The sequence below is a fragment of the Schistocerca nitens genome, chromosome 7 (genome assembly GCF_023898315.1).
Source record: "Schistocerca nitens isolate TAMUIC-IGC-003100 chromosome 7, iqSchNite1.1, whole genome shotgun sequence".
Taxonomy (NCBI): Eukaryota; Metazoa; Arthropoda; class Insecta; order Orthoptera; family Acrididae; genus Schistocerca; species Schistocerca nitens.
In genome coordinates, this window is record NC_064620.1 from 74,648,639 (window position 1) to 74,662,678 (window position 14,040).

The following is a 14,040-nucleotide window of genomic DNA, read 5'->3' on the forward strand; positions in this document are numbered from 1 at the left end:
TGGGAACCTAACATTTGGGTCTATTTGCATTTTTATTATTTAATTCATATCATTTAAAAATAATTACGGGGAGGTTAGACTTAGCACAATGACTATTCACATTTAAATATTTCCATAAAAATTATCCGGGGAGGTTACACTTGGCGACCTCCGGTCCAACTTCGTATTTCGCTGACAATCTTATGAAAAGTAGTCAGATATTTGCTCTTATTTACTTAATATAATTAGCATTTGGCGCAACGCTTTTACTAATTTTGTGACTTTCTTTCCTTAGATCATTGGCAATTCGTTGCTCTGTTGTATTTGTGTGTTGCTTTTGCTTCATTTTTGTGGGGAGGTTACAACCTTAGCAAACTAATTTCCCTTTATAGAAAATATGCCCCTTACACATTACACAGGGATTTGAACCCTGTAATACAGGATATGAAACGAGTTTGGAAATGGATTAGATTTCAGCATATAAAAAGCAAAAAAAAAGTAGCTTTCAGAGTAAAGGAAATGATTGGTAGTGGTTCGAAATACTCTCTCCACCATGCACCATACGGTGGCTTGCGGAATATGTAGGTAGGTATAAATGTAAACGCTATTCCTCGCCATTAAATCAGAAATCACATTCTTTAGGTGGAAAGCGGATAAGTCGTCGCCTTCGACCTAGGCAGCCCGCATTGCTCCAACACACGTGTGAACTAGAGATGGGGGATCCGCTCCTGAATTGATTCATAGAGTTCAATCTTTCAAAGGAGTGAACAATCAGTGATTCAGAAAAAAAGAACGGTAGCTCCAAACGTTTCACACAGCAGAGAGAGAGAGAGAGAGAGAGTCGGAGCAGGTCAGCGGGGCCTCTGCTGATCAGAGCACACTGCACGCCACACAACACAGCCGGCGCCGGCCTCTGCCCTGCTTCTGCCTTGGCTGCCTGCATTGTGCAGTGCCCCATTGGATTTTGTGTTTCACATATGCCGTGCCGTCTCTGTGCTTCCTCTGCCGCGTGCAGTGTCTGGCGCACCTTAACTTAGCATCGCACTCCGTCGGCGATCGTTTCAGTCGCACGTCCTGCCCTCTGGGCAGTTGATTGAGCAACAGGACAGAGAGCCTCCTAGCGGAGAACATAAGAACTACCTGCAACAACCTGCTCGCAAGAGAACGGACGATTTGTCTCGGAGCGGGTGACTGATGGCCGTTCACCACTCCCCCCACCCTCGGAACTTGCCCACTCAACGCTCACCCCACCGTTCTCGACTCTAGCCAGAGCGTTGAGCAAAGCAACTCAGGTGTCACTCTGGTCTCTGCGGTCTTAGCTCACGCAGCAATACAGCTCGCGGCTCGACCTGCTTGACTCAGCGCCTCTGCATCGGAGTTTGCCTATACTGGATATTGTTCTTCGTACTAATACCGATATGTATATTACATAATTATGTATACATCATTTGTTTTTATTTTATTTTTATTTGTTTAAACTGATCAGATGAGGTTCCTGACGACTCCTCTTACTATAGGATTTTTTATTATGGACACTCGAATTTACACTTCAATTCCGAGCGAACCAATAACTGTATCGCAAAATGTGATACACCAATATTTTCCTTGTTTTATTCTGCGTAAGGCTATATGCAGCACTTTGGTCTTACAGACAAATTTATATTTTTTTTCTAATTGTAGTACGGATTTTGCGATTTTGGGCGTCTTCGGAAGGAAACGTTCACTTTAAAAATGTATGGCTTGGGATGTATTTGTACGAGGTTAATGAAATTTTAATACATTATAGCCAAATACATTGTTAATGTAAATCTCAAGTTACAACATTTTCTGATCACCCAAAAAACCACGATAGTGCAAAATAAATCGATAATCAAAAACTTTGTCATATCGTGGAAATTTCAATAAACAATACAAAATTCTTACTCATTATCTGTGTTACTTCAAAATATGATCAAATAAGATCAAAATACAGGTATAGTACTGGAATAAATGAAGTTTAAATGGCAATGTGCCTTCCATTTATTTTCTATTGTGAATAAGTGGTGAGTCATGAAAAAGACCTAGTTCATTTCAGGGAGTGAACAGTTCTGATCCGATCTCTGAAAAGAACAGTTTTGCCCATCTCTAGTGTGAACTGGTATACGGAGTGCTACCAAACTCCACTGGCAAAATTTCGAATGTAGTTCAGAGACATTTTCTGATTATCTGGGATCCGTGGTCTCTCGTTCTCGTAGCTCGTTATATAGTAACTGCATTTCGTTTGATTTCTTGAAGCCATTTATTTTTCTACAAGCACTGCACTAAAAATTCCTGCTCTTTAGCGCAGATGTGTCAGCGGCATGTGGCGTGTGTCTTGTTCGGAGAACAAACTTTGTTCCATTTACTCGCTGCACTTAATGTTGACAACAGTAATGACCACTTTACTCTTAGCTCTCAAGCTTAAGCTCGATACTGCTCGGTTCTGCGTTGGGTTTGTTTTTCCGGCAGTGTTTGCTGTACATTAACAGTGACACACAACAGCACATATGGGTTTACTGATACAGAGTTAGCCGATACACAGCTCTCGTATGGATTCACTGAATGCAACAGAAGAGCGACACAAAGGCACTGTGCCGAGCCGTTCCCGCAGGGCCGGCAACCACATTGCAGTACCATATTACTGTATTTTAGCACTTGTATATAGCAGTCTACGAGAATGCGGATTCTTCCGTGTAGTTGTGAAGTATACTTAAAGGGTTCTTACCGTTTCGAAGGTATTTTCAAAGAACCAAAATAAATTGGGTTAAAAACCGATAAACCATAATCACATTGTTGTTTTGCGGTGGTGGTGGTGTCCAGTCCAAAGACTGGTTTGTTTGATGTAACTTTCCACGTAATTCTATTCTATATAAGTCTCTTCACGCAAATAACTACTGCAACGTACGTCCTTTTGAACCTGCTTACTGTATTCACCTCTTGGTCTCCCTCTACAATTTTTACCCGCCCCGCCCCTCACATACACACACACACACACACACACACACACACACACACACACACACACACATCTTCACTTGATGTCTCAGAATGTGTCGTATCAACCAGTCACTTCTTTTAGTCAAGTTAAGCCACAAGGTCTTCACTCCCCAACTCTATTCGGTACGTCCTCATTGGTTATACACACATCAAAAAAAGTATTGCATCTACCCGTCTCCCAGTGCTCCTGAAGATAGACGTTGACTGTGGATATAGTATCACAGACACAATCCCTTTGACTGTTCGGAAATGTCACTAAACCCGCCCCAAGCTGTAAACGACCATGCATCAGCAGCGCATATTAGACGGAGGGGGTCCGACAGCCGATCAATTCCAGTCATTACACATGGGAGGAGGGACATAGCTCGTGTTGTCTTTAGTCAACCATGCCTAGACGGTCAATACTTTGGTTCAATCGCGTCCGCATTGATACTTCGTGCCAGGAAGCGGCCTCAACAGGGGAAGTGTCCAGGCGTCTCGGAGTGAACCAAAGCGACGTTGTTCGGACATATACAGAGAGTCAGGAATTGTCGATGACATGCCTCGCTCAGGTCGCCCAAGGGTTACTATTGCAATGGATGACCGCTACCTACGGATTATGGCTCAGAGGAACCCTGACAGCAACGCCACCATGTTAAATAATGCTTTTCCTGCAACCACAGGACGTCGTGTTTCGACTCAAACTGTGTGCAATAGGCTGCATGATGCGCAACTTCACTCCCGACGTCCATGACGAGGTTCACCTTTGCAACCACGACACCATGCAGTGCTGTATAGATGGGCCCAACAATCTGCCGAATGGACAGCTCAGGATTGGCATCACGTTCTCTCCTCCGATGAGTGTCGCATATGCCTTCAACCACACAATCGTCGGAGAAATGTTTGGAGGCAACCCGGTCAGGCTGAACGCCTTAGGCACATTGTCCAGTGAGTGCAGCAAGGTGGATGTTCCCTGCTGTTTTTGGGGCGGCGTTATGGGGGGCCTGACGTACGCCTCTGGTGGTCCTGGAAGGCACCGTAACGGCTGTACGATACTTGAAAACCATTCTCCGACCGATAGTGCAACCATATCGGCAGCATATTGGCGAGGCATTCATCTTCATGGACGACAATTCGCGCCCCCATCGTGCACATCTTGTGAATGACTTCCTTCAGGATAGCGACATCGCTCGACTAGAGTGGCCAGCATGTTCTCCGAAAGTGAATCCTATCGAACATGTCTGGGATAGATTTAAAAGGGCTGTTTATGGACGGCATGGCCCACCAGCCACTCTGAGGGATCTACTCCGAATCGCTGTTGAGGAGTGGGACAATCTGGACCAACAGTGCCTTAATGACGTTGTGGATAGTATGCCACGACGAATTCAGACATGCGTCAATGCAAGAGGATGTGTTACTGAGTATTAGAGGTACCGGTGTGTACGGCAATCTGGACCATCACCTCTGAAGGTCTCGCTGTATGGTGGAACAACGTGCAATGTGTAGTTTTCATGAGCAATAAAAAGGGCGGAAATAATGTTTATGTTCATCTCTATTCCAGTTTTCTGTACAGGTTACGGAAATCTCGGAACCGAGGTGATGCAAAACTTTTTTGGATGTGTGGATTATCTACCCATGTAATCTTCATCATCATTCTGTAGCACCATATTTCAAAAGTTTTTATTCTCTTCTTGTCTAAATTGGTTATCATCCATTTCTCACTTCCATACAAGGTTACATTCCCGACACATACCTTCACAAAGGCGTTCCTAACACTTACATAATATGCTATGAGACAATGACACTGCTGCCTTCGATTACATTGTTTATTACAATAGGGCTATTTCGGCGTGACTGCCATCTTCAGCTTATCCGTAGAAAGTACATTGTTTGGTAGAATATTTTATATTTTGAAGTAGATAATTTAACGTTTTTACGTAAATATATAAAACTGCAACCAGTCACTCTTTTGAAGAGTTATTTGTTATTCCGTGAAACGGTTTACGAAAATTTTCAAGTTCATCTTCAGATGGTTTTCGGGAAGTTACGTATCTGTTTCTAGCATAATGCCGGGTGCTGGCTCTGTGACAAGAAGTTGGAACATGCTTTAATGCATCGCCATGAGTATTGTTTACCTGTCGATATGGATGCAAAATTTTAGTTTTGTACTTACTGCGACACTATGGACAGCTTTTATCTGTTAGTATCCATCTGTCTGCTTCCACTGTGATGGCCAGTTAGCATATCACTTCACACACTTTTCCTCAATATGTATCCATTTACATTGTGGTAGCGAAACTTTCCCAGCATCTATTATGTGCTATACAACTGCTGCTTGTTACAAAGATCTTGATACAAAGCTATGACATAGGCCTACTTTGCTTGCTCAGAGATATTTGTTTTTGTTTGCACGTATTAAAGCCGATATATGGGCAAACACTTCAATCAGAACTGGCGTTAACACGAGAGCTCAAAATAAAGAAAGAAAGAAATTACTACAAGAACAAACTTGAAGTGGTCTGATGTCTTATTTCTATTCATATATTAAATAAATTAAATAAATAAATAAATAAATTAACGTACAACACAGTGAGTCTATGCACAAATACTTCAAATCTTCACTGGCATTAATACGAATGCCCAGGAATAAAACAATACAGAGTTATAGTATTTGCAATGAAATGCAGCTGTTTGCATGACTGTGAACTTTATATTTAAATTAAAAACAAAAAAAAAAGAACTTCAAATGACCTGGACTTATTTCTGTTCTTACGTTCATATGATCTGGAATATTAGTAAGGGCAGCTACTGTTTATTTCAGCTAGAGGTAAGATATATAAAAGTTATAGTATTTGTAATGAACTAAAGCTGTTTGTATAACCCCGAACTATATATTTAAAACCCAGAACAAAAGCTCAAATGAAATTTTGACTTATTTCTGTTCTTCTTACAGTCTGTTCTATTCTCCAAACGTCTCTTTAATTTTTCTGTAGGCGGTTCCCACCTTTCTACTAATTACATATGCGTCTGTATTCTTAAATTTGTACTATAGTCTTTCCTGCTTAAGTATTTTGCCCTTCCCGCCAGTATCATTCTTTAGACGTTTTTATTCCCTTTCGCGTGCTTCATTTCCCGCATTTTTTAAAATATTTTCTCCTTTCACAAAGTACATCCAATATCTCCTGTGACATCCAAGGATTCCTCCTAGGCCATGTCTTTTTACCTATGTGGTCCTCTGCTCCCTTCATTATTTCATCTCTCTAAATTACCCATTCGTCCTCTGCTCTATTCCTTTCCCAGATTCAATCAGTCGATGCCTAATGCTCCCTCTGAACTCTCAACAACATATCGTTCTTTCAACTTATCCAGGTCCCATCTCGTTAACTTACTAACTTTTTCCAGTTTCTTCAGTTTTAGTCTACAGTTCATTACCAACAAAATGTGGCCAGAGTCCACATCTGCCCCTGAAAATGTCTTAAAATTTAAAATCTTGTTCCGAAATCTCTGTCTCACCATTATATAACCAATTCGAAACCTTCCGTTGTTTCCATGTCTCTACATTATGACTCAGAAACGAGCCACGGGAGACTGTGCTTCCCTTAAACCAAAATACTCAAAAAATGTCTCTGAAAAACCTAAAAAATTTAGTGTGTGGAGTTAAGGTTGAAGCTATGTAGACAAACTGTGCCACTCAGTGGGCTGGAAATGTAAACAACGAACTATTTGATTCATGTATCCATTCCAATACAGGTAATTTGTCTCCTATTAAATGATGATAACGTGGAGTTTCCAATGTAAACGTTTAATTCTCTTTATTTCTAATATAACAACGAAGACCACCATTAACGCTGTACAACTGACGTGTCACATACCACTTTACTGTAAGTGAAATGAAAATCTGTCACACAACAGCATCCCTCTACACCCAACATATACACCGAAGAACAGGCTCTGTCTGAACATCGCACTGATGAGAAGGCACGCAACCAATTCACAACTTGATAGGATAGCGAAAAAAAGGTGCTTGTCCATAGAAATTTTTCAGTTTTTTGTATCTATTGCTTTGGTGGGCTTTCATTTCATACGACAGTAGTGTGTTCTTCCTGAGGTCCTAGAAATAAAGTCATAATACACAGCTGAATGGAATATCTCGTTTTAATTGATTCAACTGTGTGTTCTTGGTGAAATACTGTACATTGTGTTACCTAAATCGAACACTTTTTAGCCTTGTTTCAAAAACTTTATTATTACCATACGATCTAGGTGTCATTTGATAAGCCAATTTACTAGTACACAGCAAGATGGGAACTAAGCAAGGATAAACATGTCACCTTCTTAACTGATCTGTCGATTTTTGAGTTCACAGAACTGGTCCCAAAGATGGGTACCAAGCAAAGATAAACACGTCAACTTCTTAATCTATAGATTGTTGACTTAAGCTGCAAAAGTTAACTTTGTTGATAATTTTGACACATTTGCAAATGCACTTTAGAGAGTTCATTAGGAAATTATTTACAGTAATTACGAATTAACAAACAATGAAGCAGAGCTATGTGAACAGGAAGGGGGATTTGTATCATTGTCTACCTCTGAATGAAGGCTCCATGGTTCTTCTCCTATGTAGAAGTTGTGACATGGTCTAGATGTGGTGAGTAATTGAACTGAATATAAACTGAAAATTTAAATGAACTGAATATCTAGTTCCAGTTATATAATTGTATTGAACGTCTTGTGTCAAAGATCTACAAAATGTGATTACTGTACCCTTGGAAACTGGATTACTGCACCGTGGATACATCAAAAATGATGTAACACGTCCTCAGGTTGCCCTCTCCAAGTTTTTTACTGTTCCATTCCGCTGTGGTTTAGCCGCTTCTTTGAAACTTACCATTTGCGCTTCGATGGCGCATATGAAACCTTCTGTTTGGGAAAAGTAAGTCTTTAAGTACTGCATGTCTTAACACATACTTTTTCGAGCAAATGTTTCATCTACTACTCTTGGAAACATACTGCTCACAGTTGTTTCTTTCACAGTTTTCCTTCTTGAGGAACTAGTGCTATTGTAGTCTCTAGCGTCATTAACCTTCCGACATCTTTTTTATGAATTTCTTCTTGAGATATGGAATTGGATGAATCCAAGAAAAGGCAAGTACGTTGCCAATGAATCATTAATACTTGAAATTTAACCAATTTAAATTTAAGGTTTGAAAGCGTTGCATTGTGTCAACCTTTCGGCAAAATAATCTAAACAAAACACAGTCTAAAAATTCAGCCATTACTAGAACACACAGAAAATTTTCAGTTAACACATGTTTCAAATAAAAATAAATCAGTAGGCATCACAGACGTATAAGGTAAACAAATCAAACAACCAAAGGGCAAACATAACACACAGGCCTTCGCTAAATAGGAAAAATAATACTTCAACTATTCAGGTAAAATACAGATACCTCAGCCTGATTGCATGAAACAATATATAGATAAAATTAAAACAACAACGCCCACAAGACTTCCACTAAAACAACAAGCAATCACATAGGCCGTTAGTATCAAATTAAATGACAGAAAGACAGCACAAATGTTGGTAAATTAACAACCAGGCTCATCCGTGTTAAACAAGAATGATTGTGCCTAAACGGACGGAAAACTTTAGCAACGTAGGTCAGCCACCGGTGAAAGATCAGATTAACACAAACCTAAAACACGTGAAACACTGAGGCAGAAAAGGACGCACCACGAAACAATTATCCGAATCGGACGGAAACAGACAGGTGTGATGCGCATTTACAGAAAAACAAATTATTATATCAGAAATATTGGATGTTTTACTCAAGAGAAAGAGCTTCACAAATTAAGTAAGTCATTAACACGTCGATCCACCTCTGACTTTCATGCAAGCAATTATTCGGCTTTGCATTGATTGATAGAGTTGTTGGACGTCTTCTTGAGGGCTATCCTTCCAATTTCTGTCTAATTGTCGCCTCAGACCGTCAAATTCTCAAGTCGGTTGGAGCTCCCTGCCCACAATACGCCAAACTTTCTCAAATGAGGAGAGATCTGAGGACCTTGCTGACCAAGGTAGGGTTTGGCAAACACGATGACAAGTAGTAGAAACTCTCGCCGTGTGCACGCGGGAATTATCTTCCAGAAACGGCACTGCCATGAAGGGCAATAAAACGGGGCGAAGAAAATCGTTGACGTACCGCTATACTGTAAGGGTGCAGCGGCTGATAACCAAAGGGGTCCTACTATGAAAACAAATCGCACACCAGACCATCATTCCTCGTTGTCGGGCCGCATGGCTGGCGACAGTTTGATAGGTATCCCATCGCTTTCCGGGGCATCTCCAGGCACGTCATCGCTGGTCAGTTCGAAGTGGAACTCATCACTGAAGACAATTCTACTCCAGTCAATATGCTTCCAGGTCGTATCTGTCCAAAACATGGGCTTCCTGGTGTATGCAGGGTGGTCCATTGATCGAGACCGGGCCAAATATCTCACGAAATAAGCGTCAGACGAAGAAACTACAAAGAACAAAACTTGTCTAACTTGAAGGAGGAAACCAGATGGCGCTATGGTTGGCCCGATAGATGGCGCTGCCATAGGTCAAACGGATATCAACTGCGTTTTTAAAAATAGGAACGCCCCATTTTTTACTACATATTCGTGTAGTAAGTAAAAAAAATATGAATGTTTTAGTTGGGCCACTTTCTTCGTTTTGTGATAAATGGCGCTGTAATAGTCACAAACATATGGCTCACAAATGTAGAGAAACAGTTGGTAACAGCTAGGTTTTTTTAAATTAAAATACAGAACGTAGGTACGTTTGAACGTTTTATTTCTGTTGTTCCAATGAGATACATGTACCTTTGTGAACTTATCATTTCTGAGAACGCATGCTGCTATAGCGTGATTACCTGTAAATACCACATTAATGCAATAAATGCTCAAAATGATGTCCGTCAACCTCAATGAATTTGGCAATACGTGTAACGACATTCCTCTTAACAGCGAGTAGTTCGCCTTCCGTAATGTTCGCTCATGCATTGACAATGCGCTGGCGCATGTTGTCAGGCGTTGTCGGTGGATCACGATAGCAAATATCTTTCAACTTTCCCCACAGGAAGAAATCCGGGGGTCGTCAGATCCGGTGAACGTGCGGGCCATGGTATGGCGCTTCGACGACCAATCCACATGTCATGAAATATGCTATTCAGTACCTCTACAACCGCAGGCGAGATATGTGCCGGACGACCATCATGTTGGAAGTACAGCGCCATTCTGTCATACTGTGAAACATCTTGTAGTAACATCGGTAGAACATCACGTAGGAAAGCAGCATACATTGTTACGACTTCTCGATGTACTACAGCATCATCCGCAAAAAGCCTCAGTGAACTTCCGATGTTATCCACAAGGTCATTTACGTATATTGTGAATAGCAACGGTCCTACGACCCTCAGCTGCGGCACACCTGAAATCACTCTTACTTCGAAAGACTTCTCTCCATTGAGAATGACATGTTGCGTTCTGTTACCTAGGCACTCTTCAATCCAATCGCACAATTGGTCTGATAGTCCATATGCTCTTACTTTGATCATTAAACGACTGTGGGGAACTGTATCAAACGCCATGCGGAAGTCAAGAAACACGGCATCTACCTTGGAAGCCATAAGTCCTTAATGGGTCGTTTTACTGTTTTCTTTTTCTTTTTGTCTTGGAGTCTATAATGATATCTATAATACAGCAGATAGCACCAAATGTTCATACAGTCTTACATTACTGTCCTCACCAAGTCAGTCCAACGGCGGCCAACGGCTATAGTTCAATACTTCCACTTTGCCAATGCACTGTGTAGCCAATAACAATAGATCAAGTTCAAGGGCCGTCATCCACAAAATCTGAGCGATGTGGCACGTGGGTGTATAAATTGATAGAATAGCTCCACACGCTCGCTCTAAGTGATATTCAACTCTATCAGTTGCTCATAGCGCCCATGCCCCGCATTACTGACAGCACGTGCCCTTGGATGGACATCCTCCCGCCGACGGTGATAAAAAGCTGAGAGCAAGCTGATGCGGGCACGCCATTGTATTAGACACGCCTTCTGCATACAGTCATCGCCCCACGAGTTCTACTTCTTTGACATACCGAGTACGCTGCTGCATTTGTTTTTCCTTTCGTATCGAGCTTTGGTAGCCCAGGGAGTCAGCCTTTGCCCGCTATGGTGAGTGGACCTACGGCGTGTACTGTGCGCTGCAGTCTGTTTCGCTCCGCTCGGAAAATCGAAAAGCCTTTGCAGTAGCTAGCTGCGTATTTGAGACTCTTGATGGATTAATATTAAAAGAAGACAAACTGCCTATTGGCTTCTGTCTCGGGTTCTTCGGCCGACGTTCATCTAATGATTTTTCTGACGTTTCGCCAGCACGAGTGCCTGGCATTGTCAAAGCTTCACCCTCAATTGCCGGTGCATGGATGTTTGTGATGTCCTTAGGTTAGTTAGGTTTAACTAGTTCTAAGTTCTAGGGGACTAATGACCTCAGCAGTTGAGTCCCATAGTACTCAGAGCCATTTGAACCATTTTTTCTCCTCTAGAATCCGTGAAACGATCAGGATCGCGAGCACATCTTCGGTTGTGCACTTTTTAAGGATCGGGAAACTGGCGTAACGTAATTGCTTTACGAGCGAAATATATACTGATTTGATAAACCACGGGCACGGTTCACGGCGTGTACAGCTTGCCCTTACCACTCAACTACAAGTTTACGTCAGTGCCACCACGTGATAGCACACTACAGCAGACTTCTATCCCCGTTCACTTGGCATAAATCCCGCTAGACAATAGCATGCTCTTCTGTTATGCCAATTGACTCACTGTACAGCAAAATTAAATCGAATGTCAGTACATGTTATACTGATAGAAAGGCCTATTTTGTGGGTATCTGTATGAGATGTTATACAGTTATCCATTTGAGGCGCTGAGGACCATGAAGCACATCATGGTTGATTGTGGGATTCCAATATTTATTCATGTTTCTGACATTTGGTGTTCTCATCTTTCCTCGAGGCTCACCGGGGAATGCGTTCTGGCATTCGACCACTGACAGCTGGCGCTCCACAAGGATCCGTATTATCTCCTATTCTTTTTAACATATACGTGAATGATATGCCGGTCATCCCCGAGTGCCATCTGGCACAATACGAGGTGCGGCTAGAAAAAAACCGGACTGATGCTGGAAAAAACATTTATTTACAATTATTTACAATTTCATGTTATCTCCTTCAATGTACTCTCCTCCTCGGTCTCTACACCGCTCCATACGAATTTTCCACTGTTCATAGCAATGCTGCAGATCATTTTCGGTAAGTCCATAGATTACTTCCGTCGCTTTTTCTTTTACTGTTTCAACAGTCTCAAATCTAGTTCCTTTCAAAGCTGACTTGACTTTAGGGAAAAGAAAAAAGTCACAGGGGGCCAAATCAGGTGAGTAGGGTGGATGATCTAAGATGGGAATGTTGTGTTTTGCCAAAAACGTCTTCACTGACAACGCACTGTGAGCTGGGGCATTGTCTTGGTGAAGGATCCATGACTTTTTTCTCCACAAATCGTTCCGTTTTCTCCGTACTCGCTCACGTAGGGTAGCCAGGACGCTAATGTAGTAATGCTGATTCATTGTTTGTCCCTCTGGTACCCAATCAATGTGCACAATCCCTTTGATGTCAAAAAAAACAATCATCATTGCCTTGAATTTCGATTTTGACATTCGTGCTTTTTTTTGTCGTGGAGAACCAGGAGTTTTCCAATGCATCGATTGGTGTTTAGTTTCGGGATCGTAAGTAAGAAACCACGATTCATCGCAAGTAATAACATTTTGTAAGAAGGTGGGATCACTTTCAATGTTTTCCAGGATGTCAGAAGAAATCATTCTTCGGCGTTCCTTCTGTTCAATTGTGAGACACTTTGGAACCATTTTTGAACACACTTTGTTCATGTTGAAACTTTCATGAAGAATCTGCCTAACACTTTCCTTGTCAACTCCTGTTAACTCAGACACTGCTCTGATTGTTAAACGGCGATCTTGTCGAACAAGTTTACCGATTTTTTCAATGTTTGCATCAGTTTTTGCTGACAATGGTCTGCCAGTGCGAGTGTCATCACTGGTGTCTTCGCGGCCATCTTTAAATCGTTTAAACCACTCAAACGCTTGTGTTCGCGATAAACAATCATCGCCGTACACTTGTTGTAACATTACAAACGTTTCACTTGCAGATTTTCCTAGTTTGAAACAAAATTTGATGTTAACACGCTGTTCTTTCTGTACACTCAACATTTTCCGACGCACAGACAAAACGTCAACTACTTAAAACAGACGCCACGGGCAGACTGAGTGCAGGAGGCAGATGAAACTCGAGCAGTAGGCGGAGCGAGAGTCACGTGACAGGCCACGCGACTTTCAGCCTTATTGCGTTCGTTTTATTGTTTCACCAGTACTAGTCCGGTTTTTTTCTAGCCACACCTCGTATGCTGATGACACAGCACTCTATACCACTGGACGTATCACTCACGCCGACATCGCCCGCCTCCAACGAGAGGTGGACGCCACCATCACCTGGTTCCGGACCAACAAAATCTCAATGCCGCCAAAACTACGACGGTCCATTTCACGAAACGGCGCCCAGTCCTCCGCCGCAATATTTCGATTGCAGGCGTGCAGGTGCCCTGGTCGCCGACGACCATCTATCTCGGGATCCGGATGGACCATAAGCTGCTCTTCCTCTGTCATGCAGAGTATGTCGCCAACAAGGGACAAAAGCTGTACCAAGCTCCGTATCTACCGGGCCGTTATCCTGCCTGCCCTCACATATGGCTCCACTCCATGGGCCACGATTAGTGTCACCAGTATGCGGACGTTGCAGCGCCTGCAGAACGAGGTTCTCAGGTGGGGCCTGCACACCCCGCCACTCACGCGGATTGTGACTCATATTATTATTATTATTATTATTATTATTATTACTATTATTATTGGCAGTGGCTATAGTTGTATAAATATCTTGATAAGCATAACT